The 27,395-nt window shown below is 41.2% G+C and overlaps 1 long non-coding RNA gene across 4 annotated transcripts in view; it reads right to left on the bottom strand.

The window, feature by feature from the left end:
* LOC129150283 (uncharacterized) overlaps window positions 1-27,395 on the bottom strand; it is a 210,169-nt gene that overhangs the window by 68,551 nt on the left and 114,223 nt on the right. For 2 of the 4 annotated variants that reach the window (XR_008557026.1, XR_008557025.1), the window contains exon 1: window positions 21,797-21,961. The exons of 1 other annotated variant lie outside the window; for it this stretch is intronic. This is a non-coding gene — a long non-coding RNA (uncharacterized LOC129150283). Of the gene's footprint in view, window positions 1-21,796; window positions 21,962-27,395 lie in introns of those variants that run through there. One more of the 4 variants, XR_008557027.1, reaches the window with a different exon arrangement.

Below are 27,395 nucleotides of genomic sequence, written 5' to 3'. Positions count from 1 at the left end.
CATTTCTGAGCCTTGAAGAAGGTCACTCATTATAGCCAATGAGAAGAAGTGCAAGAGACTCAGCTCTCACTTCTAGGCTGAGCAGTGAAAAAGCCCCTGAGAATTCTCTAGGCTCTCTCCTCCTGTATTTGGATGGCCCAGAATGCCACTTATTTCTAATATTACAGTCACAAGTTGGTAGAGCTTCTGTCAGTTCAGGTCACTGAGGGAACAAGAAATAAAACTTTGTTACATTAAGCCTCTAGAACTGGGAGATTATTTGTTCCTTCAGCATAACCTGACCAACTCAGGATAATACAATAGAAATCCCTCAAGGCACACATTATTGACAGTAATAGATATTACTGAGACAGAAAGGAGTGCAGAGGGTGCACTTTCTGTGGGAGGACAGAAGGAAAAGAAGTCACACTGAGGAATTTCCTGATCTCATTGAAGCCTGGAGAGATCAAATCCATTCAGACAAGTTTTCCTTATAGTGGTTTTTTCAGTAACTTTTTCAGCAGAATACAATTTACCTAGCTAATTAATTTTTATTCAGTAAATATCCATTATTTATTTATGTATGTATATAATATATGATTACTAAATATTTACTCTTTATAATAATAGTTCATTATTTTGAGTTCTCACCATGTGCCACCTGGAGACCTAGTTCTCGGGATAGGACAGTTAAGCAGACACAGTCTCCATTCTCAAGTTGCTTAAAGTCTAGATTGCAATGCATCCAAACAAGAAATCGAAATTCTTTGTGATAAAATGCAGGATTAGAGAAAGCACAGGGATTACATAAGAGAACTATTACAAACAGAGGGTCTGAGGGAAGGTAAAACCTAAAGGATGAGCAAGAAGCAATGAGCCATATTAATGAGCACAACATGATTCATATCTGCATTTTAGAAATAAGAAGACTTGATGCTTCTATTACACACACTATAGGTTGGTCAGTCACTCTATTATGTGCTTTACAGACATAAAATAATTAGATCCTCACAACACCTTTGAGGTAGGTACAACTGTCATTTTCTCTATTTTACAAATGCATAGATATTTTCCAGAAAAATTATAAATAAAAGGAGGTAAAGATTACAAACCAAATGAGCACAATAAGCCAAGATACAGAGGTGTGAAACATTCATATTTCAGAATGACCAAAGAATAATTTAATGTGGAGAGAGGGGCAGTATGGGAACAGGAGGGGAAGCAATGGGTGAACCTGCAGAAGAGGCTGTGCCCTTTCTGTCCCCCTGCCTAGCACCTGCTCCTGCTTCAGGCCTCTGATCAAAGGTCTTCATGGGGAGGCCTCCCCTAACCATCCTGATTTAAACTGAACACTAACTTTACTCTCCTTTCCCTTCTCTGCTTTATTTTTCTCCACAGCCTTACTATGGACTGACAAACTATATAGTTTGCTTATACACCTGGCTTATTATCTATCTCTCCTCACTAGAATATAAGCCCTATGAGGGCATGGATTTCTTGTCTCCATGTTTCCATCTGGTACTGCAACCTCAATGCCTTGAACAGAGCCTGGAAATATAGGAGGCATTCATTAACTAATGTTCAATGGTACTCTTAATGTTAGCCTCATTTTATGAAACTGAGGCACAGAATTTAGTAACTTGCCCGGTTTATAGTGACACAGTTGGAATTCAAACTCAAGCTCTGGATTCTATGTTTTAAATCACTATATTGTACCCCTACTCCTAAAGCACTCATTTAGTGGGTAAATAGAAAACAAAGAAATTCACAAATAAAAAGTCAGATGGTGATACATCTTTTATAAAAAAAGGAAGGAAATTGCAGGGTTAGGTAATGGGCAGGGTGTCCTATTAAACTAAGAGCTGACATTTGAATAACAACAGCAACAATAAAACCCAGACCTGGCTGGAGAGAGCAAGCCATGCTCTGTGCACCAGTTTGCACATATATAGATCTGGGAGCCATCTGCAATAAGGTGGTGTAAGAGTAAGAGAGACCTGTGTGGTTGTGGCTGTAGAAAGATAAGAAGACTAAGGACTAAATCCTGTGAAACACTAACATTTATCCAGGATGAACAAAGAGGACTGAGAAGAAAACAGAGAAAGGAATATCAGTAGAGAATAGTTTCATGTTAGTAAATCAAGTGAAAAATTGCCACCCAAAAAGGCTCAACATTATTAAACATTAAAATGAAATCACTAAACATAGCAATTGAACAGAATGTATTGATTTTGGCAAAGAGAGCTCACTAGAGAACAAAGGATTGTGACACAGTTTAAGATGAAAGAGATTAGAGCATGCATATGTAAGAAAGGAAGGAGGGAAACAATTGAGACTAAACTTGAAAACATAAGAAAGTGATGGTGCAAATTCGAGAAGATGCTAAAAGCCAGACCAGATAGGTGAGCAAGATCCTAGGTAGAGGCCTTATCCTTGATCATAAAAGGGGCAGCTCTTTGGGCAGCTATGCACCAGAATAGTTGAGGGTGGATCCAGGTTCGAGTCCTGGCTTCTTCATAGGATGGCCATTTAACTTCAGACAGGTTACCTCTGTATTAGTCAGATAAAGCTGACATAAAATTTCATAAAGCGGGTTGCTTAAACAATAGGAATTTATTCCTCACAGATTTAAAAGCTGCGAAGTCTAAGGTTAAGTTGCCAACCAATACAGTTCCCCAGTGAGAGCTCTTTCCTTGGCTTGCAGATGGCTGCCTTCTCACTATGTTCTTCTGTGACAAAAGAGAAAAAGGTGTCTCTTCTTGTAAAGCCACTATCCTATCAAGAGGGCCTCACTCTCGTGAACTCAGCTAAACTTATTACCTCCCAAAGGCCCAATCTCAAAATGCCATCATATTAGGAATTAGGGCTTCAACATATGAATTTTGGGGTACACAATTCTGCCATAGAAATTTCTCCTTATCTTTCTGTGTAAAAGTTGAACAGTAACAGTACTCATCTCAAAGAGTTGTGAGGATTAATCCATACAAAGTACCTGACACATAGTAAAGGCTCAGTAAGTCTTCTCATATTATTTTATGTTATTATGCCTCTGAGCAAGAAAGATAACCATGATGGGTGTAATCATGGATGAGTTTACAAAGATAGGGTTGAGAGGTTGAGGTATGTCAGCCCTGAGAATGTGCTCCGTGAAGTTGGAGGCAACATCATCACCTCAAGTAGTAAAGGACATCCTTGAATGTAGAACATGAGAGAGAAGTACAAGTTTTGAAATAGTCATTGTGTCAAATGGAAAAGGAATCCTAGTAAACAGTGCTGAAAAACAAGCTGATGTTGCAAAATTCCTCAAGAACATCTGAGAATAACCTTGATGTATCTAAATCCAACACCTTTGTTTTTCCAAAAAACTAAAAGACCCAAGAGATAACTTCGAGGAGTCAGCGTGTGTCTTATTCCCAGCTCTGCCAAATCATTTAATCTTTTGCACTCGGATGTCGAGTGTGACTCGACACAGTTAGCATTAGAATAAAGGAATCTAGAAAAAAGCGAGTGCAAAGTGTTAATCTTGCCTAGTTCAGTTACCTCCTAACTTAGTTATAAGGAATAATGACATTTGAGAACATAAAACAATAGTGCATACTTAAGCTGTAGAAGGTATTCATACTTGATAGTTTCCTCCCTCTGTCACCTTTATATAGCCCTACAACAAGCATGTCAAAGGCTAACACGGGCCAAATAAACAAGATTTAAGTTTATGTGGGCCACACACACACAAAAAAAAAAAGCTTCAATTTTCATAGAAACGAAAGTTTATTTCAATAGAGACATGCTGAATACAAAGGGCTGAAATAAATGAGTAATCATTAACATAAAATAATAGAACATTTTAATAAAAATTAGTATTTTTTTCTTGAACATTAACTTACCAGACACTGAATAATTACACAAATTAATAAGCGTAATGCAAATAAACCTATTTTTCTTGTTCGCAGAAAGCGAAATATTTCCTGTTGTGCACACCAAACAAGTCAGTACAAGACTAATGATGTGGCAATAGGTTGCTAAAATATTCGCTGCTAGTATTAGTGGAGAGAAATGGTGCGCCTGCGTGTAAGGCGAGTATGGGAAATGAATGCAACACGATTATAGTAATCAGTCATTAGTGAACGTTGTTGTTTGTTATTAATAATTATGTATAACAGGATATTGTAAATATTAAGTTACAAAATTTTTATTAAAACGTTTCTTACATACCTTTATATTGGCTGGGCCGCAAAAATATTCCTTGTGGGCCGCATGCGGCCTGCAGGCCGAAAGCTTGACATGCTTGCCCTACAACAACTCTCTAAGGAAGGTGTTATTATCTCTTTCAGCTGAGGACACTAAGGCAATCAACAAGAGAAACTGGCAGCTAGGCCTCATTTCTAATCACCAGGAGGTGCCTGGAGACCAGAATAGTTAAGTTCTGATAGACCCAGCAATTTCCACCCTGGCAACTTTGTTTGATGGGTTTAAAGTTAGGCTTTGAAGGATGCAGACTATAAGAGAATAAATATATAATTATCAAGGTTGCTCTGCGAGCTTTAATCCATACTCTATCATCATAATCTCCAGGCAGAATATAATTGCAAATACTCAAATGTAGCAATAGCAACAAGGGCCAGAAATTTTCCTCAAAGTCCCACCTCCTCCTCCCCATCCCCACACACAACCCATTACTATGTGACCATCTCTCAGGCCCACCTGGAAGTACAAGAACACGTGAATTTATTTGCTGTTAAATCATGTGGATGTTGAAGCTTTTTGACATTCAGGCAGTTAACCCTCCTGTTAAAAGCCCTTGCCACTACAACAGCCTGAGGCGCAGTCAAAGAAAATGTCAAAGATATTCAGAATGCTCAAGCGAATAAATGGGCTGCTCTCCAAAGCCCCAGGAAAGAGCAAGCTGAGCTTGGTAAAAACACTGTGGGGATCTTGCAGTATTTGCCACAGCCATTGCAGGGACATTCACATCACCATGTTTAAGGGAGGGAGCTCTTCCAGGAGTCATCACCCTGCTCTCCTAAATATTAACAAAGAGAACCCCAAAAGGAGTCAGGAGCAAGAAAAATGTAGAGGTGAACTTTTGCTTTCAATGTTAACAGTTGATTATTAAGACCTCTGGTTCATGGTTCTCTCTCTCTCTCTCTCTCTCTCTCTCTCTTTCTCTCTCTCATACACACACACACTCATACATACATGAAGATGACAGTGAAACCTTCTTTAAATAATCACTCAATGATGCAGATAAAGCTGCTGCTGGGTAGAAACAGTGACAAAGCCAAACTAAAGATCAAACCCAATTTTAATGAACCTATATATGAAGATGCTTTCAAATGCTTGTCTTTCACTGCAGAGTCAGCTGGCTAGAGCTCCTTGGTGCAGATTCTAACATCTCCTAATGAGGTGCAAAGCTGGGTATCATGCTGGCCTGTTTCACTAGGCATGCCTTTAGAAATCAGATGAATCTGATTTTAAAAGGCCTCCACTTTGGGGGGATTTGAAATTTTGTGGGTTTTTTTTTTCCTTAAAGCAGTTAGTGAGAAGCACAAATATATATCTGAAGCTATAATTCAGCAAACTTGTGTTTCTTTAAAAATATGATAAGCAGATTCACCGTAAAAATATCTATTTCCAACTACGCATATACGAAACTGTTCCACGCAGTATATGTATTGCTCTTCTGGGAATAGGAAACATCTAAGAAGGTATCAAAAAACACATCAAAATATAACATGAAAATACAGAAGTGGATAAAATAAAAGCATGTGTCAATTGTGACTTACATATGATAATGGGTACTCTCTTTTTAAAAAAAGACTTTTATTGATTTTTAGAGAGAGAGGGAGAAGGAAAAAGAGAGAAACACTGATCGTCTGCAGGCATGTGCTCCAACCAGGACTCTACCCTGCAATCTTTCAGCGCATGGGATGATGCCCAACCAACTGAGCCACACTGGCCAGGGCGATAATGGGTACGCTTTAGCAATTTCCCTTATCCTACATTAGTGCCAGCTCAATTCAAAATAGCATATAGGTCCATATTTCAAAAGGAATATTGAATGAATTAAACTTTCTTTTTAAGAAAATCAGAAAAACTGTAAGTGTAACTGGACCTTTAAGACAATTTAGTTTCTGGAGAGTCTCAACTGTTTTGGACTGTGATGAGCAGCTGGCATAACAATGCAAAGACTGTTTTGTTTCATTTTTTCTGATGCTTCTTCCTTTTCGAAGATAAGCTGCCAAGAACAATTCAAGGTACTTGAATAGAAAGCCTTTTGCTATCACCCTATCTGTGGGTCAGTTCAGTACCTAGAGCAGCTTAGGCAAAGCCATTGTCAGTCGCTAGACATACACTCAATAAGAATACAAGCATAACACTCTTAGGGCAAGGAATTGAACCCTGAATTTATTTTGCCATTTCAATTGAAAAATGACTTTTTTTTCATCAATACTTACTAAAATATGATTGGAAGAAATAGGAAGAGTCATCTTTCTCCCTGTTCTGTCTGTGGGTATTTTGGCTCATAAGCCAGGCTATCTGGGTCTGAAATTGTCTCTGCCACTTAAAAGTTGTGTGAACTTGGACAAATCCCTTAACCTCTTTTTGGCTCAGTTTCTTCATATGTTCATAGGACTCTAATTGTACCACCATAGCATGGAATTTTTGTAAGAAATAAATACTTTGACATTTGTAAGGCACTTAAAACAATGCATAGTATATGGTAAGTGTTTAATATGTGTTACTTTATATTATAATTACTAGAGACCCTGTGCACAATATTCATGCACTGGGAGGAGGTCCCTCAGCCTGGCCTGCGTGCGCCCTCTCATAGTCCAGGACCCCTTTGGGAGTGGGCCTAAGTGCATGTGGACATCCCTTGAGGGATCCTTATATACATAAATTGAAATTAATATATATATATATTAATAATATATATATTTATATATATATATGCACATTTACATATACTAGGACCCCAGTGCACAAATTTGTGCACCTTGAAAGGAACTGTGGGCCACGAGACTGCCATGGGCACAGGGGCGGGTCTTGGCCCATCCTCGCGCCCCCACCCGGCCCCTCTGCCATGGACCCTGGTCCCCTATCTGCTGGCAGCCCCGCTCCCACCACTGCCACTCCCATGTGCTGATGGGAACAGCTCAGCTTGCACCCACTTCTGGCACCTGCCCCAATTGTTCCTGATCACCCATCAGGAGCAGGGGGAGGTGGAGAAGCCCTCAGGGGTGATCGGGGATGGCAGCTGCTGCTTGCACCCACTGACAGTGCCAAGCGATCGGGACCAGTGCCAGGCACCAGCAGCGGGTGCGAGCAGTGGCTCCAGTGCCAGCTGCAGGTGCGAGTGGGGCTGGCACTGGCAGTGGTTGCAAGCAGTGGCTCTGGCGCGGCAGCAGGTGCAAGCAGGGCCACCGCCTGCAGTAGGTGCGAGAGGTGACTGCTGGCCCTGATCACCCATCAGGAGCAGGGGGAGGTAGAGAAGCCCTCAGGGGAGATCAGGGCCAGCGGCTGCTGCTCGCACCCGCTGATGGTGCTGAGCGATCAGGGCCAGCGCCAGGTGTTGGTAGTAGGTGTGAGTGCTGGGCCAGACTGCAGCGTGTGGGAGCAAAGAATTTTCAGTAACCACCAGAGGCTCGCCCCAATGACAATGACTGGCACCCCCGCCTTGGTCTGGCAATCCACTCACCTGTTCCACCATCCTGTCGTGGCTGATGCCCACCATGTTCCATGCATGCCCCCTGGTGGTCAGCGCACATCATAGTGACCGGTTGTTTGGTTGTTCAGTTGTTCCACCATTCAGTCTATTTGCATATTAGACTTTTATTATATAGGATTTATTATATAGGATATGTATATATATGTGTGTGTGTGTGTGTGTGTGTGTGTGTGTACATTGTATATGTATATGACAGAAAGAGAGAGATACTTTTTAGCACAAACATTGGAAAATTCAAATCTGAATTGTGATCCGCAGGCCTGAGATGCAGGAGACGTGCAGATGAAGTCTGAAGGCAGTGAACTGGAGATTCCCTCTCACTAGGGGAAGAGTCATCCTTTTAGTTCTATGCAGGCTTTCCGCAATTTGGATGAGTCATGCTTAATTTATGAAAAGCAATCTGCTATTTTCTACCAGTTAAAATGTTAATTTCAGTTTATATCATCCAACAATACTCTCTCAGAAATATCCAAAATAATGTTTGACCAAATATCTGGGTATCAATGACTCAATCAAGTTGACACATAAAGTTAACCACCATGAGTTACAAAAGAGATATAATGTGCACTATTTTCAAGATTGTTTGATCAAAGCAATCTTTTATATAGATGTACATCATGATATATCTGTTTCCAAAAATCAGATATTTTTATGGTAGGTTTTTATTTTTTACTAAAGACCCAGTGCATGAAATTCATGCACCGGAGGGGGGTCTCCCTCAGCCCAGCCTGAACTCTCTCCAATCCAGGACCCCTCAGGGGATGTCTGACTGCCAGTTTTGCAGGGATTGGGCCGAAACCGGCAGTTGGACATCCCTTTCACAATCCGGGACCACTGGCTCCTAACTGCTCACCTGACTGCCTGCCTGATCACCTGTACCTGCCCCCCTGCCAGCCTGATCACCCCTAACTGCCTCTGCCTGCCAGCCTGATTGCCCCTAACTGCCCCACCCTGCCAGGCTGGTCGCCCCTCACTGCCCCCCTCTGCCAGCCTTGTTACCCCTTACTGCCCCCCTCTACTGCATGGTAACCCCTCACTGCCCCTCCTGCCGACCTGGTTGCCCCATGCAGCCCTGTTCGGTTGTTACTGTGAGGGCGTCATGACCAATTTGCATATTACCCTTTTATTAGTATAGACTAGGGACCCATTGCAGGAATATTCCTGCAAGACTTCCGGCGGGCTTCCCTCCCGCCACCACCACCACCGCCACCTCTCCTGCCCCCCCACCTCTCCCGCTGCAGCAGGTGGGGCGGGGTGGGGTGGGGCGGGCGAGACACGCCCCGCCCGCCCCACCGCACTCGCAGCCACAACCACCACCGCCTCCTCGGCCATCGCGCACCACCATTGCCATTGCGCGCCCTGCCCTGCATGCCCGACCCGCTGCGCCCACCACCGCTGCACGCCTGCTACCGCCGCCTCCACAGCCGCACGCGCCGCCGCTGCGCGCCCCGCCCCGCCTTGCACGCGCCACCAGTGCTTTCCCTCCAGCAGCCACCTTTCTTTCCACTTTCCCTCCCTCTTCCTTCTATGCTGTCTTCAGTATTCACTCCTCCCTCCCTCTGCGTATGCAAATTAACTGCCATCTTTGTTGGGTTAATTTGCATACTTGCTCTGATTGGCTGTGGGCGTAGCGAAGGTACGGTCAATTAGCATTTTTCTCTTTTATTAGTGTAGATTATGTACACAGGCTAAAAATCTTCTCCCTGTATACTCCCATAGTTTCCAAAAGCTTTAAATCTCAGCAATTTCCCATGATAATAAACCTCAATAACTTCATGCCAGCACATTTCTCAGTCTCTAGATATGCATTGTGATTTGACTGCCTCTGTGCTTTATCTTCCCTTGTCCAATAGGCATGTCCTTCTGTTTCTCATCCTTGCTAATAATGTCATCATCTCCTGACTCTTCAAAATCAGTCAGTATTTATTAAGTGCTTTCTAGGTGCTTAAGTATAAGAGCTAGTTAATCAGTGGTAGCAAGATAGATTTGATCTCTGACTTTATGGAATTTACAGCTATGTAGGAAAAACAGATATTGAACCAATATCTAATAACATGTATGATTTGGTAACTACTCTCTGAGACCCAGTTACAACAATACTTCTAAAAGCAGAATCCAGCAAAGAACAAGGATTTCTACCATATTACTCTTTTCCCTGCGTTGTGGGCTGATAAAGCATGCTTTATAAAATTTCTTCTGTGCCATCTCATCAGGAGAGTAGACCAGGGTGGATTCATAGTGATTCAGGGAGGCAGGTGACTTGAAACATTTATAGGAGACTGAGATGTTTGAAGGATATCACAGTGTTGCTGTCGCACTGTGTCTGACCCTGTTTCGGTCTGTCCCTTTGTCCCCAAAGTACACTGAAAGTTCTAAAACCACCTGCTTATAGGGCTAAATATTTTTAACTTCTTGAGAGGAAACCAAGTGCTTCTCTCCAACACCTGTTTCCAATTAGAAGTTACTCCCTAAGAAAGTCACATTAGTGGCAATTATCTGTACTTGAATTCAGGTGCTCCATTCCCCAGGCTTTTAGGTTTTGTGTAAACAGTAATTCCTTCAATAGAACATTCAACAAGTATGTATGAACACTGGCCATTTGTCATCAGTGGACAGGTTTCAGAAATACACTTGTACGTGGAACACAATTCCTGCCCTCAAAGAGTTTTCAGTCCATTGCAGGAAACAAACAGTAAGCAAGCATTCCCTAAGTAGTATGATGAGCAACACTAAAGAAAGCCACCTATGCTAGACAACTGAGGTAAAAAGGCTTTCAGAAGGAAATGACATACGGGCTGAGATATAAGAAATAATAAAAAGTTAACTGGGGACAGTGAGCAAAAAAGAAAGAAAATAAAAATAGAGCTCCAGGTAGAGGTGTAGTTTTGCAAAGGCTCACACATGAGACATGATGTGGAATGCTGGAAAAGCTAGAAGAAAAGAAAAAATCCAACATGGCTCCCGAACAGAGTGTGAAGAACTCAAGTCAGGTAGAAGGCAGAGATGGGGCTTACAATGATGTGCTAGATCATAAGTAGCTTTGTCGGCCATCCTAGGGAGATGACATTTTCTTCTTGGGGTAATGCAAGCCATGGATGATTTTAAGCAAGGAATGACATTACAAGATTTTTATTTTATAACAAACATTCTGGCTAACATAAATAAAGACTAGAACCAGAAAATAAGACTAGAGAATAAGATACTATTATGAACAGTGAACTTACATTTCCAGTGTGATGAAAGATAAGAAGGAAGGGACTAGAGTAGTGGACATTAAAATGGGGGGAGAGAGGGGAATTGGTTGTATTGGAAAGACAGTAGAGATAAATATAGTAGGATGTGGTAACTAATTAAATGTTATGGCAAAACAGAGGGAGCCTTGGGTTCCAAGATATCTATCTGGCTTGGACAAATTAAGCCAAAGATAGTGCCATTTACAAAGATGGAGAACACAAGATAAAGAATGGTTAAGGGGGTTCAGGCCCCCAATAGATCTGAGTTTCTGAACTTCTCAGGCTTCTTGTTAATTACAGTTGCATATAAGCGTTATGGTTGTTAGCTGGATATTAATGAGGGAAAGAAAGCATAAGGAGAGTCAGAGATTGTTGAGAATATTCAGTGGGGGGGCAGAGGCCTGTTTGCTTCACCAGGAAGTTACAGCTTCACATTCCTCCCAGGAAACCACCAGTCCATTCCCCACAGATAACTGGGAGAAGGGATAGAACAAAGTGGCAGGTAAACACATGCACAATGAAGTCAAAATGGTAAGGGGGAGGTTCTGGACGATAGAGACCTGTCAGTCTAACCTGAAGAAAAGATCATTGGCTAGGGGGTGGACCCCAATGCAAGCCTGGGAAAGTTTGGGAAGCTGATTAGTTATTTTGAATAAACTGAATAAACTTCTGGTTCCTGCCAAATCTGAGAATACATAATTCCAGTTGAACAAAGAATCTCTCTCTGTCTCTGTCTCTCTCACTGTTCCACACCCCGCCCCTGCCCACCTCACCCCTCACCCCCCTCACCCCCACCATTCACCCCATGACCATGCAGATCTAGTCCTGGGGCCTACAGACCATGCAGGCTCCCAAGGACTATGAAGCAGGAACTCTGGGCACCGGTTTTTATTTTGTCGCTGCTGAAGACACAGTTGTGACTTTTTCCATGGTGGAATGTAGGGAAATGGGACATTGGAAGCCCAGAGGCAGGGGCAGCCCATCACCAATAAACCACCTTGCCACACCACAATCTCCTGTGAGTGGATCCTTAAAATGCTTTTCTCATGATCCTGCGGAAGAGCCTGTTTTCCACCAACAACATAACCAGGGCTATTAATGATCCTGCTTACTCACTAAACTGTGTCCTCTCCCCCCCCCCCCGCCAAATTCTTATGTTGAAGTTCTCATACCCAGTGCCTCAGACTGTAACTGTATTTGGAGATAGAGCCTTTAAAGAGGTGATTAAGTTAAAATGTAGTTTTAGGGTGGGCCCTAATCCAATACGACTGTCATTCTTATAAGAAGAGGAAATTGATACCTATAAAGAGACACCAGAGATGTGCACACTCAGAGGAAAGACCATGTAAACAAACAGCGAGAAGGTGGCCATCTGTATGCCAAGGAGAGAAGCTTCAGAATAAACCACACCTACTGACACCTTGATTCTAGACTTTCAGACTCCAGAACTGTGAGGAAATAAATTTCTGTTGCTTAAGCCACCCAGTCTGTGGTATTTTTATGGCAGTATGCAGGCAGAATAGTAAACCAATGCACCCTTTAAACGAGTGTTTCTCAGACTAATGTATGCAGGAATCACCTAGGAATCTTGTTCAAATGTCGACTATGATTTAGAAGATTCAGAGTGAGACCTGGTATTCTGTATTTGTATCAGCTCCCTGGCAATGCCCATGCTGATGGTTAGGACCACATTTTTGTTATCATCATTATTAGCTAGTTTATTAATATTAATAATAGAAAGAGAACAAAGGGAAGGTCACATATTATAAGCATGGTCAGATGGGCAGCTTCACCAGGAAGCTACAGCTTCACACTCCCCAGAGAGTCACTGGTTCATTCCCTGCAGATCACTGGAAGAAGGGATTGAACTAAGGGGGAGATGGGCACATGCAGAGTGAAGTCAGAGTGACATAGGGAAAGTGCTTGTCTGTCAGTCTAGCCTGGGAAAAAGATCATTGGCTAGAAGGGTAGAGCCACTGCAAGTGTGTGAAAATCCCCAAACAGAAAGTTCCTTCTCTCTTGTCTTCTGGTTCCCCCTTACTCTCTCTTGCTCCATGACCCACACTTGTCCACCATGTGGCCTTAAGCAGTCACATGGCCCATGGTCATGCAGACTCCACACGTAATTAACTACAGCTGGCAACACAAGCTAAGCTGGCCAGATGCTGGACTGGGCAGGAATTTAATATGGAACAGAAATTATGGGCAGTGGCCTTAATTCTGGCCCTGCTGAACACAAGATTGGACTTCTTCCATGGTGATACAGTCAGAGATGGTGAGAAGGCTAAATGGCTAATTCCAATGTAACCCTGATATTTTTTTGGGGGGGGGGGGTAGCAATCTGAATCTGTGCCAGCAAGCCCAGTGTACATTCTTGATAACCTATAATTAAGTCATTGCCTCTTTCTCCACAAACTAATCTTGCAAGACCTGTTACCTAAATGCTCACATTTTTCAGAGGCCATAAACCATGACACAGCCCCTAGAGGGGGGTTATCAGTGCTGTCACCAAGCCAGGCCCTTAGGTATGGCCTCAAGACCCCCAACATCTGGGGCTTTTTGCAAAGCCGGCGAAAGGTCCAGAAGTATAATCCATATTTAGGGGACAAAGACACCAAAAGGGGATAAAAGAGGGGTTTCCACCATATTGGTTTGCTCAGAATTTGAGAGGCAACCTCATCTGAGTCTGCCAGCATAATAAAGCTGTGTAACTCCATTTCTCTAAGCATTGCTTGGTTTTTCTCTGGTCTTCTACAACATCGGAACCTTGTAGTTTGTCCCCAGCTTTCAAGGGATGAACTACAAGGTGGCAGATGAACAGTGATTGAATTTTTACCTGTGGTACTTGAATGGGATCTTTGGGAGTAATTTTCAAATTTTGGTATGAATGTAATTATATCGTAAGCTCATTAAAAACATGTATCCTGAGACCCATCTCTTGGCCTAGAGTTTTTAATTCAAAAAGCTTGGACAGAAATCTCCCTGCTTAGCAAGGCCCTAAGTCAGTGGTTGGCAAACTGGGGCTTGTGAACCACATGAGGCTCTTTGGCCCCTTGAGTGTGGCTCTTCCACAAAATACCATGGCCTGGGTGAGTCTATTTTGAAGAAGTGGCATTAGAAGAAGTTTAAGTTTAAAAAATTTGGCTCTCAGCACAATTTACAATAGCTAAGATTTGGAAACAGCCTAGGTGCCCGTCAGCAGATGACTGGATCAGAAAACTGTGGTACATCTACACAATGGAATACTATGCTGCCATAAAAAAGAAGGAATTATCATCATTTGCAGCAACCTGGATGGAATTGGAGAACATTATGCTAAGTGAAACAAGCCAGTCAATGAAAGAAAAATACCACATGATCTCACTCATTTATGGATAGTAAAGAACATTATAAACTGATGAACAAAAAGATAGATACAGAGACAGTAAAGCATCAAACAGACTGTCAAATTACAGGGGGAAGGTTAGGGAGAGGTGGGGGAGATAAGAGATCAATTGAAGGACTTGTATGCATGCATATAAGCATAACCAATGGATGCAAAACTCTGGGGGGTGAGGGCAAGTATGGGTGTGGGGTGGGGGAGGGGACAATGGTAAGATATGTACACATATAATACCTTAATTTAAAAAAATAAATTATAAAAAAAAATTTGGCTCTCAAAAGAAATTTCAATCATTGTACTGTTGATATTTGGCTCTGTTGACTAATGAGTTTGCCGACCACTGCCCTAAGTGATTTGGCTGTAAGGAGTTCCTGGATTCACTTTGAGAAACTTTCATTTAGAGGTTTGCTACTCAAAGTGTTATCGGTAGAAGTGGAGTTCTTGGAGTGCCATGGGAGACCCTCATGGGAGGATGTGATTTCGTGCAAAGTTTTATTGCCTGTCAGTCTAGTCTGGGGAACCATGGATTGGCTAGGAGGGTAAAGGCACCACAAGCTTGTGAAATCCTGAAGGATTCATTGGTTAAACTCCTGGTTAAAAATCCCCAAGCAAAGAATTCTCACTCTCCTGTTCCTCTTGCCTCACTCCTGTTCCCTTGTACTCCCTTGCTTCATGACCTGTGCTAGTACACCAGGTGGCCCTAGAAGCTGCACGGCCCATGGCCATATGGACCCTACACCCAGTGGACTACAGCTGGGAACATAAGCTAACCTAACCAGATGCTGTGCCGGACTAGAATATAATATGGAGAGAAGACTCCGGGCAGTGGCTTTGATCTTTGCCCTGCTGAAGACAAAATGGGACTTTTTCCATGATGGAATGGAGGGAGATGGACCTTGGAGGGGAACACCCTTAAGATCACATCATCAATTACAAAGCTTTCCCTGATACCTTATCCTCTGTGGGGGCCTCAAGAAATTCTTATTCCCACAGCACTCCAAGAATCCTACTTCTTCCAGCAACAGGTAGGGACACAGAGAACATCCCACTGAAAACAGCAGAACTCCTCAAGTGAGTCTGTTATCTCTCTGGCCCTCCTTTTCTTCACGTGTGAAAAAAAGATCAGCTAGATTATCTCTCAGATCCCATCAGCCAATAAAATAATTTGATTTTACAAATGAGTAAAAAGAAGCTTTGGATCTATTGCTGAATTAATTTTTCACAGTATCCTTTGCAAACCTTAAAATTTCAACTCACTTCGCCTCAATTTCTTATCAGTAAGATTGAACTAACAATATATTGGCAGACTGCCCCACCTTTAGTACTCTACCAAGTTCTAACCCTTACCTGCTTCCAAGGTTAGCATTAGTCCATCCAAGCCTCAAGACTTTACTTGCTCACCATCCAACTTTCCTTGTGTGGATGGGAGGATGGGGATCCATAAACTCATTTATCTTACAATGTCATAGGACCTCATAAATTCAAATAAAGGAGGAACAGCTGTGGTCACATTTGTAGGGTACACATTTCTGGCACCAGAAGTTGGCTGAGGGAGTGGGTTTTGCTGACTACAACATGCTCAAACACTCCCGTCAGCTGGGACAGCAGTTACCCCCTGTTTCTTGGAGGATAATTGGGTTGCAATCAAGGGCTTCTACACCACTGAGTCTATACTGCATATTCTAACTCAATAATAAAGTCCAAGAATTTGAGTTAGAACTTGGTTCAAATCCAGGCTCTTTTTACCTACTTGGGTACTTTACCCAACTGCTATGAATCTCTATTTCCTCCTTTGTAAAAGGGAGTAATCCTTATAATCATCTTTCATACTGCTATCACTAGCAGTATAAAGAGAAAATATTAAGTGTTAAATAAATAAATGGCAAATAAATTATTATTTTACTCATCATATCCACAAAGAAGACCAAGCCAATTGCATTATGCCAAAATGTCATATCCTTAGCACTGAGCTGACCTAAGCATAACAAGGAGGCATGGTCACACTTCAAAGAACAAGACCCATCTGAAAGTGCAAGCTCTGCCAAACAAACGGTACGCCTAAAACCTTGATATGGACATTTTGCGGTTAGCTGGTGTGTCTTTAACAGGGAGAGCAGTACTTTTCCCTTAATGAGCTCTTCCACAGTGTGGGGACACTGGGGGACCATTAGTATTTTCCTCTGCAAAGTGAACAAGGCTCGCAGTTCCATAGTAACAACAGCTGAATAATTCAAACTGAGGAGCTTACAAAATAGCAATTTACCTAGGAATGTTTTTATAGTCTCTTAGGCTATAATCCTAATGAAAGGGCTTCTCATCAAGGTCATTATTATTCTAGAAAAAACAACAACACATGCTCATATACACACACACAAACACATGAACACACATTGTTTTTTAGTATTTTCTCAGTAGAGTACTACCAAAAAAGAGAAAGAATATTTATAAGTGAGCAAGGATTCCCTTCGTGAGCAACATTAACTTCCCTCCCAATACTTGGAATAAGCTCCATTTTGAATTACGACACATCTGGGGCATGACTAGGGAGAGAGGAACAACTGCAATCAGCAGAAGCACTGATTACACCTGTAATGACTGTCAGAAATGTGCCTGTGGGCAAAAAGGGATTCACGTTAGCATAAAACACACACAGCCTCTCTCCACTTGCTCTGTTAGTCCTCAGAGGCACATCCACAAACCTCAAGCATCTGGAGAGATTTTTTTTTTTTAATTATAGATTTTGAGGCTCCACCCCTAGAATTTTTTGTTCTGTGTATCTGAGTTTAGGCCCAGGAAGCAGTATTGTAAAACACTTCTTCGGCATGATGTGCAACAAGACTTGCAGGCATTGCTTCCCTAATTAGGTGATGTATTATAGTGCCTGAACTAGGTTAGAAAAAATTCACTCTGAATCTACGATGTATGCTATTAAAATATGTGGCTGAAGAATGAATGAGGGAAATGTATATATATATATATATATACATTAACAATTTCCACTTTAAATGCTAAGATCTTCAAAAGTTCAATTCCTAAAATTTGAAATAACCAGAAATACATTTTCCAGATCATGTGATGAACCAAAATTCATTCCTTTAAAAAAAAAGTAAACATTAAAAATAAGGCCATATAAGAATTCTATTGTAAATAAATCAACTTCTGAGGTGTGATCCAGAGTTTGTGACTCATTCACTTTCAGCTCCCAGCATGCTGGATCATCAATTCATTAGCTTGGTAACCCCAGGGCATTGTAGGACTCTGAATCTTCAAAGCACTATTCAGTTATGTTCACCCCACTGTGCAAATTGTTAGCCTGAAATGTTAACACTCTTCTTTATGCCAGACAGCTTGAATGCCCAGCACCAAGAGTAAACCTTCTACACACAAACCCGTGAAAGGTGATGAAAAGATGGAATCCATAGGCCAACACAAAGAACAATAGTGCAAAAATAAAGACCTAAGGTTCTTTCTATCTCTTTAAAAAATAAGGTAATGCTTTTGAGGAAGATGGCGGCATAGGTAAACCCCTGTATGCACCGCCTCTCACAAACACATCAAAATTACAATTAAAATAGGGAACAATCATCATCCAGAACTGCTGGAAAGCTGGCTGAATGGAAGTCCTACAACTAGAGAAATAAAGAAGAAAGCACAGTGAGACTGGTAGGAGGCGCGGAACAGGCTTGTCTAGCACCCATGTGTGCCACTTTTTTAATTGAGGGGGAGATCATCTCTGTGGAGGCTGCCCAGAGGAGCAAGGGGTCCCAGCTCCATGCCAGACCCCCAGCCCAGGGTCCCAGAGCTGGGAAAAGAAGCCCTATGGGCAGTAAGAACTACAGGCTATAAAAACCAGTGCAGATTGGGGCTCAGTGACACAGAGGCTGCTGGAGACCCAGTTGTTCCTCTTAAAAGGCTAGCTCCTTGAACTGAACTTACAAGACCCTGCTTCCTCCGAGCTCCAGCACCAAGGCGAGGCTCTGGGGAACACAGACACATACAAGGAGGAACTGGATTGTCTAGCACTGAGGCAGAAACTCGGGGGCAGCTTTCTCCCAGACGGAGGTGCTCACAGGGATCACTGTTCCTATGCTGGGACCTTCCCAGTTGCAGGGATGATTGGCAGCCATTTCTGTTTGCTCCACCCTGGTAATTCCCTAAGACCCTGCCTCATCCAATTTACAACCCCATCCAAGCTGTGTGCAGTGCTTTTGCATACAAATGGCATGTCCTTGCTCAGGCTAAAATCTCTCAAACAAGCTGCAGCTGGGTTAGGAAGCCCCAAACCTATGAATAAAAGGCCCAAGACTTGGCACCAGCACCAGCTTGCCTTGCTTCATAGATGAGCATCATCTGGGCACTTCCAAACCCAAAACAAAGAGGAAGAATCTGCAGATCTCTCTGTAGCTCCTGCTGGGTGGCCCCAGGCAGTGGGTGGCTTTGCACCTCCCTGGAGACCCAAGAGCTAGTGTACCCATTGGTCAGTGTCAGACTATTCCAGATTACAACTCTACACATCCATAAACAACACACTTACGGGGCACTCAGTGAGCACCAAAGTCTCACAGAAACAAGTACTGCTCCATGGGGGTGTCTCCTGCATAGCAGCTCTCCCACAGTAGTCGCAGCTGGTCCTCATAGGCAATTGTCCTGGAGGTCAATTCCTCCCAGTGACACCAACAGCAATAAAGTCTTAAGTACAACAAGACTGTGCTCACATCCCACAAAGGGGTGCATCTGGAGCTCCCAGCTCAGGTGATTGGGGAAGCTGAGCCACTGGGCCCTATAGAACACCTACTACACAAGGCCACTCTACCAACTCAAGGAGACATAGCAGCTCTACCCAATACATAGAAACAAACACAGGGAAGCAGCCAAAATGCAGAGACAAAGAAACATATTACAGATGAAAGAAATGGAGGAAAGCCAATTACTGGATATAGATCTCAAAACCACAGTTATAAGGTTACTCAAGAATCTGCTAGAAACCTCCAAGGGACTTAGTGAGACTTTCAAGGATCTTAGTGATAACGCCAAAAAAATGGAAAAGGACCAGCCAGAAATTAAGCATACACTGACTGAAATTAAGAATAATATACAGGGATTCAATGGTAGAATAGAGGATTCCAAGAATCAAATCAACTATTTGAAATATGAGGAAGCAAAAAACACCCAACCACAAGAGCAAAAAAAAAAAAAAGAATGAAAAAATATGAAGATAGTATAAGGAGCCTCTGGGACAACTTCAAGCACACCAACATTTGCATTATGGCGGTGCCAGAAGAAGAAAGAGAACAATATATTGAAAACCTATTTGAAGAAATAATGACAGAAAATTTCCCCTACCTGGTGAAAGAAATAGACTTACAAGTCTAGGAAGAACAGAGAGTCCCAAACAAGAGGAACCCAAAGAGGACCATACCAAGACACAATTTAATGCCAAAGGCTAAAGATAAAGAGAGAATCTTCAAAGCAGGAAGAGAAAAGAAGTTAGTTACCTACAAGGAAATGCCCATTATGACTGTCAGCTGATTTCTCAATAGGCCAGAAGGGAGTGTCAAGAAATATTCAAAGTGATGAATAGTAAGGACCTACAATCAAGATTACTCAACCCAGCAAAACTATCATTTAGAATTGAAGGTTAGATAAAGAGCTTCACAGATAAGAAAAAGCTAAAGGAGTTTATCACCACCAAACCAGTATTATATGAAATGTTGAATGGTATTCTTTAAGAAGAAGAAAAAGATTAAAAATATGAACAACAAAATGGCAACAAACACATACCTATCAACAATTGAATCTAAAAATCAAAATAAGCAAATAAGAAATCCAATGAACAGCCGAAACCGGTTTGGCTCGGTGGATAGAGCGTCGGTCTGCGGACTCAAGGGTCCCAGGTTCGATTCCGGTCAAAGGCATGTACATTGGTTGCAGGCACATCCCCGGTGCGGGGTGTGCAGGAGGCAGCTGGTCGATGTTTCTCTCTCATCGATGTTTCTAGCTCTCTGTCCCTCTCCTTTCCTCTCTGTAAAAAGTCAATAAAATATATTAAAAAAAAAAAATAAGAAATCCAATGAACAGAATAAACTGGTGAATAAGAGAATCAGAGGCATGGAGAGTGATGATTCTCAGAGAAAAGGGGGCAGAAGCGGGAAGAGATGAAACAAAGATTTTATGTGCATATATGCATTACCTATGAACACAGACAATAGGGTGGTGAAGGCTTGGGGTGGGGTGGGAACCAGGTGGAGGGGGGCAATGGGGGAAAAAAAGAGGGGCATCTGTAATAATCTCAACAGTAAAGATTAAAAGAATAAGGTAATGATTGTTTGCTGGTAATAGAATAATGAGGAAGGAGAATGTATACATTTTGATATAAAAGTTGTATCTATGGCTATTAGTCAAAATAGAATAAGATCCTCCCTGAGAACACAGGGAATATAATAAATTTGACCTTGAAGGTCAGTTTTCAGTAATCTATATTGCTCTCAGTCTGGTCAGGTTCTTTGTCATTTACTTAGGGAAGAGAAGAAAACGTTGTTAGATCATTGACAATATAACTAGAACAAAAGGATTTCCTAGTTAAAACTTAGATATGCAAAAAATCCAAAGTAGATGTTAGATGCTTTTCTCTTTTCACTTCATTTTATTCACACATTATTCAGTAGCTCTTTTTCAAATTTTGAACTGAGGTTCAAAGAGATTAAGTAACTTCCCCACAGTCAAAACACAAGTAACTTTCAAAAATGGAAGTAGAACACTTCTTTAGTTACTCAAACACCTTAATCTCTTTCTCTCACACTACTTTTTTCTTTTCTAATGAAGCATCCATCTTATATAAAAACTGCTGTTTGAAATTTTAACCCTGCTAATTGGCTTCTGTAAATTCTTGCTTGCTAAGACTACTCCCACTTCAGCTAGGCCATTAAAACTTCCCCAGACAAGGTTATCAGTGCTGGTACCAGGCCAGGCCTCTGGTTGAGGTCTCAAGGCCAGCACATACGGGCTCTTTAAGAACTTGCAAAAGGGGCTGGAAACACTCCATATTTGGGAGACAAAGAAGGTAAAATCATATAAATAGGGAGAATTCCTGCATGTTGGGGCCCAGAATTTGAGATACATTTTCCTCTGGACCCACGCATAATAAATGTAACTCCATCTCTCTAAGTATTGCTTTGTTCTTCTTCAGTTTTCTGTAACATTATCTGTTGGAAAAATGCAATGCTAGATTCATTGTGTGACTGTTTATTTAATTATTTTTCTTCCTTACTAATCTATTGGTGCCATGCAGGCAGGAATCTTCTTTTTTTCTTTTCTCTATTATTCACTCAGAAGCCAGGAAAATGCCTGCTTTATAGCAGGCTCCTAATAAATTCAAGATGTGTCAAAAGTAGGTTTATAGTTCTTCATATGGAAAATAATACAATAATTAATAAATAATCATATACAAATGAACTGTGTGTTTCACATACTCACAACTGCAAACCTGTATTTACTGAATGAATGAAGGCTTGACTCCAAAACCCTTATTTTTTTCCTTCTAACTTCATTCTCTTCCATAATCTATTCTTGCCATCTTGAATTCCAAATAATACATCCTCTTATATCCTTATGAAATGGAATTTTTGGATTGGAACCTGGATTCTTTGTCCACCGGAATTGAAGAATGAATCCACAGACAAAACATGGTATAGCAAAGGTGGAAATTTATTGAAGAACTAGAGGCCCGATGCATGAAGATTTATGCAAGAATAGGCCTTCCTTCCCCTGGCACCACCTTCGCTCTGGCCCACAGCCACCTTTCCACCTTCACTCCGGCCAGAGCCGCCTTCTGCCTCTCGCATTGTCACGTCAATTTGCATATTCCCTCCTTATTGGCTGTGGGCACCTCCATCTTTGTTGTGGAGTTATGGTCAATTTGCATATTCTGTCTTTATTAGTTAGGATAAGTATAGACTTCCACATGGGAAGAGGGAAAGAGTCCCACAGAATGGACTCCCAAGTAGAGAGGGGGAAAGGGTCCCACTGAGTTCTTTTTTCCTATGGCTTATAAAGGCTATAGATCCTGGTGCCTTGATATCGCCTCTGATTGGTCACTATTCCCTTAGACTGGTTACTATAGTAACTCCTGGGCTCAAAGGTTGAATGTGAGGTTCTCCCCCCCTCCTTCCTTATTGTTTTCCTATTCCCTCTGGGCTTTCTTCTTCTCCTTCTGGATGAAGGGCTTCCTTCTCTTTATTTTGTAAATATAGACCTTTTGCTGTTTCCAGCTCCCTCATTCTATGGAAATGTACCTGTTGCAGCTTTTCAGCTCCCCTATTCTATGGAAATACACCTTCTGCTGCTCTGCAGCCCTGTGCTTCTTCCATGGTCCCCTTCATTTCCAAAATTTCTAAAATTTCCTAAACCTGTCCTATTTTACCCCTAAAATTCCTGTTTCACTTAGTGTATCTTTATTATCAGCAAGATATAGATAATTATTCAGGTTTACTTTTAAATTTTCATCAATTTTTTTTCTATGTCATCTAAACAAAACTCTAAGGAGAAAGAATGTATGCTATGCTCATAGCAGCACAATTTACAAAGCTAAGATCTGGAAACAACCCAAGTGCCCATCAGTAGACGAGTGGATAAAAAAGCGGTGGAACATTTATACCATGGACTACTATGCAGTAGTAAAAAAAAAGAATCTTTTACCCTTTGAGACAGAATGGAAGGGCCTGGAGAATACCATGCTAAGTGAAATTAGACAGCCAGAGAAAGACAAGTATCAGATGATCTCACTCATATTCGGGATCTAATTAACAAAATAAACTGATGAACAGAGTGTATTTAAAGACATGGAAGCATGGAACAGAGTGTGGAATTTCAGACGGAAGGGAGGGCCAGGGGGCAGGAGGTAATCAACCAAAACCTTTTATGCATATATGCATAACCCATGGACACAGACAATAGGGTGGTGAAGGCCTGGCTCAGGGGGTGGGGGAGTGGACACGTAGTATTTTCAACAATAAAGAATTATTTTTTAAAAAATTTTAAAGACTATCTAGCCCCCCTTGCGGGGGGCGGGGGGGGGCGGCTCTAAGGAACTATGAAGGGGTTAGATAGTATCTAACTTTTCCTATAAGATGTAAATCCATGGAACCCACTCAGAGAGAACTAATTCAACTGGTATGTATAAAGAAGCTGACAAGATAACCCCATCTCGACAAAAGAATACCCTATAGATCTATAGATATTTCAGTCTTCCCCCAAAACAAATAAAAAAAAAAAAAAAAAAAAAATCTCTTCATCCAGAATTCATTTTCCCTCAATCCCTCTCCTTTCCCTTGGTGATGTAAGCTTGGAAACATTCATGCCAATCTACAAATGAGCTCTAAATTTTTCTCTTTTTTGTTTTCTATCATATTCATACAAGAAGATGTTTTTTCTTCCTTTTTAGGGCTTTTGAAGATCTCTTCCAGGCAGCAGCTGAGGAGTTTCCATGGCACAGCAACTCTGCTAGCTCATTTCCATTTGAATCCGCCCCCTCAGGCTGCAGCATTTATGTCTTCTTCATGAAAATAGTATAGGGGGTTCTTATTCAGGATTTTCACTTCTCTGTTTCAAGGATAGTACCTTTGTATTTTTGCTGGATATGCAGCACTTTGCACATTTTTAATCTCCTACTTTGGCCCCAGACGACTCAAGGACAAAAACACATTTGGGCATTTTGTTTCCTTTAATGGTTGATTATAATCAGAATAGCTAGTCAATCCACCTGTACCAGTTTAGCAGGTGTTGGCTTTTGATAAATAATAGAAATCTGGGTGAGGACTGTGTAGCATCGAAACATTTGACTTAACAGTTAAACACCTGGGTGAAAGATTGACTCTTCTTAACATTTTATATGCTATAGTACAAACACAGCTCATCTCTTAAATCCTTTATGCCTCCTTAGAACTTGTATTTGGAGATGCTAATTTTCACCTTTCTGTTTTTAAAATCACATATGTTCATATTTTCAAAAGTATTCTCTCAGGTTGGTTGCATAATTCAATGTTCTAATATGTGTTTGTGCAAAACACATTCACAACTTAAAAGGGCATTTGGATGTACAGAACAGTTGTTTAAATCCTGACACTCCAGTGCAAATCAACAAAAAAGCATTTGAATCTGAATTGTATGAATTTTATATAATACTCCCTGGGAATATTAAAACTCTGGTACTCCTAGGAGATAACAGTAATAAAAGATACATTCAAGAATATTTATGTAGGGCCTGAGATACGCCAGGCCTTCTGCTAGGGCCTAGGGACATAAAATCAGTGAGAGGAAAACTCTGTCCTTAAATTACACACTATTTAACAAGAAGGATAGACACTGACACTAATCATTGACATACAGTCTGATATGAGCTGTGGTTGAGGTATGAAAAATATAGAAAATTTCACATTTGCTTGAAATTATGTGTACTCAACATTAATAGCATCCTAGATATAAGCTATTTCTCCAGGAGTATTTTTTCTCCTTTGTTAAACAAATATTTTCCTAGGAATAAAATACTGAGGGTCATAAGGGTTGCCCAAAGGGAAGAATGATTTAATCAGCATCCTCACTCCATTTTACAGTTGCATCAAACCATCAGTCAACACCCATTAAGAGCATTCAAGGCAGGGGACTAGGAATAAATGAAATCACAGTGAGAAAGAAAAACTTTTCAATTCCAAAATCTTAAACAGGGAAATCATTAAGTCTCAAGCTAGAATTTCAAGCAAGTCACCTCCTCACAATAGAAAAGGCATCCACACAGATACTGCAGTTGATGTGTTGTACCTGGGACTGTGACAAGATAGAAAAACTGCTTAAAAGTCAAAGATAGACACATACACCTTATGGAAAACTGCTAAGGGGGCAGTCCTAAGAGAATAAGGTTTGCATTAGACAAATGCAAGTCAACAAGAATAGAACTAAGAGAAAATAATATTTAGTCTGTCATGAGAGTGCTGAAAAAAAACTAGGCATGGAAAAAGTAAAAACAAGAAAATCTGAGACAGTGCTGGGCTAAAAGGGGAATGAACCAGAGTAAGGATTATTATTCCTCCCTCTGGTGTAACATTTATTAGAGTATACATTTCTTGAGCTCACAAGGAATGTTAAACTCTATACTACCAATTGTATTAGAGGGAGCGAAACGTGCAGCATTCCAAAGGAAAGGGTCTCCTTGCTGACTGCACTGCGATTGAAGTGACTGACAATGGCCACCTTTGGAGACTACGTAAAGGTTGGAGCCCTCCACTTGTAATTCACTCTTGCAGCACTTCCAGCAACCATGTACTTCACTCTCAACTACTCTGATTTGACCTTGAGTCCAGGAATAAATGCAATTATGATTGCTCTTTAACTAGCTGCTCCCTTCTTCCCACCCTCCCTGGTCCAGAGAAGCCTTTTTGTTCAAATCCCAATCTGGCGATTAAGAAAATAAGCATCCCCCTAGCAGTAGCTGATGATGTCAGTTTAAAACAACAAAAGAAAAGGGAAGCAAGTGACAGTGCAGAATCCCAGAAAAGTTCAGCAGTCTTTCAACTGTCAGTCTTCTTTACAGAAAATCAAAAATGGCAATTTCTGAGAAAGGGTATAATTTCCCAAACCAGGTAAAAAGACAATGAATATCAAACTGCAAACCACAGTGAAATCTTAGCAGGCTGTCGTGTTCTCTCTGTCTCTTAGTCTCTCTCTATCTATCTATCTATCCCTCTCCCTCCCTCCCTCTCTATTCCCTTCCCTCCTTCTCCCCTTCTCTCCTTCCTTCTCCCAACCTTTTTTCTCCTCTCCCCTCTCCCTTCTCCTTTCTCTTCCCTCCTCTCTCTCCTCTGCCAAAGTTTTCTCACATCAAGCTGCTGCCATGGGTTGCAAATAAATGAGTTTAAAAACAGCTTTTGACAGAAATGAGGTAAAAAAAAAAAAAAGGTTTTGTATTTGTTTTTCTTTTCTGCCACCTTCTCTCTTCTCTTGGTTCAGTGCCTACACCCTGGAGCTGTGAAGTTTCTACAGTAGCTACATATTCAAAGTTTTGTGTATTTTTTATTGCTTGAATCCTCTAAAGACCTTGAGCCAGTGGGGATCAGGGACAATCATTTTACCTTTATGTCTTCAGCTCCTAGTGAAATGCTTGACACAAAGTAAACTGGCAATAAGTATTTATTGAATAAATGAATGTTATATTCTTTATTTGGTCTCTCTCAGAGGTAAGTGAGAATTGTAATGTTTTAGCAATGGTCTCAGATCCACACAAAAAAAAGACATATGCCCAGAATTCTCATTTATGCATTCATTCCTATATCAAAAGGTATTAAAAACTATCTGGGCAATAATGGAAAGAAGATGGGCTTTTCAACCAATCAAACTTGAGCTCTTAGTCTGGATTCAGCATTTATGAACTGGTTAACTCTCGGCAAGTTACTTAATCTCTCAGAATCTGGGTTTCCTCACCTGAAAAAATGGAGGAGATAATATCTAATCATATGGTTATTGTGAGGCTTAAATGCAAAATGTATATAAAGCATCTGAGACACAATACCTAGCTCACAGTAAACACTACATAAATGTTAACTATTGTCAAAGTGCCCAGAGCTGTGCCCGGCACATAAGAGGAACAGGATAAATAATAGTTCCCTCCTCCAATAGCTTCAGTTATATGCAAAGCATTAAAGGCCAACTATATTGTCTTTAAAGAATGTACATTATAGTGGCAGAAATAAGATATTTCATCCATGAATCAAATATAAGTGATGGATGTTGTGTTAAATACATCATCCTGGGGTCCTGTTTCATCACTGGCTTCCCAGTAAGGTTAAATTTAACTTGATACATGGAAAGGGATTTTTCATAACGTGCTTTGGGGTATTTTAGGCAAAGATTTAGTACAAACCTTAACTCTACTTGTGCCTGCAGAGATTTATATTCTGCTTCTAAGTCAAATAATTTGGAATCAACTCCATTGCATATATTAGGAAATAAATATCCCATAAATATACTCATATCTATTCTGCTCCTGGAAACTGGAAATAGCCATGAATTGTTGTTGCACTTTTCA

Source organism: Eptesicus fuscus, chromosome 9, assembly GCF_027574615.1.
Source record: "Eptesicus fuscus isolate TK198812 chromosome 9, DD_ASM_mEF_20220401, whole genome shotgun sequence".
In the NCBI taxonomy this organism is placed as follows: domain Eukaryota; kingdom Metazoa; phylum Chordata; class Mammalia; order Chiroptera; family Vespertilionidae; genus Eptesicus; species Eptesicus fuscus.
Note: the sequence above shows the minus strand (reverse complement) of the source record. Positions and strands in the feature narration are given on the sequence as shown.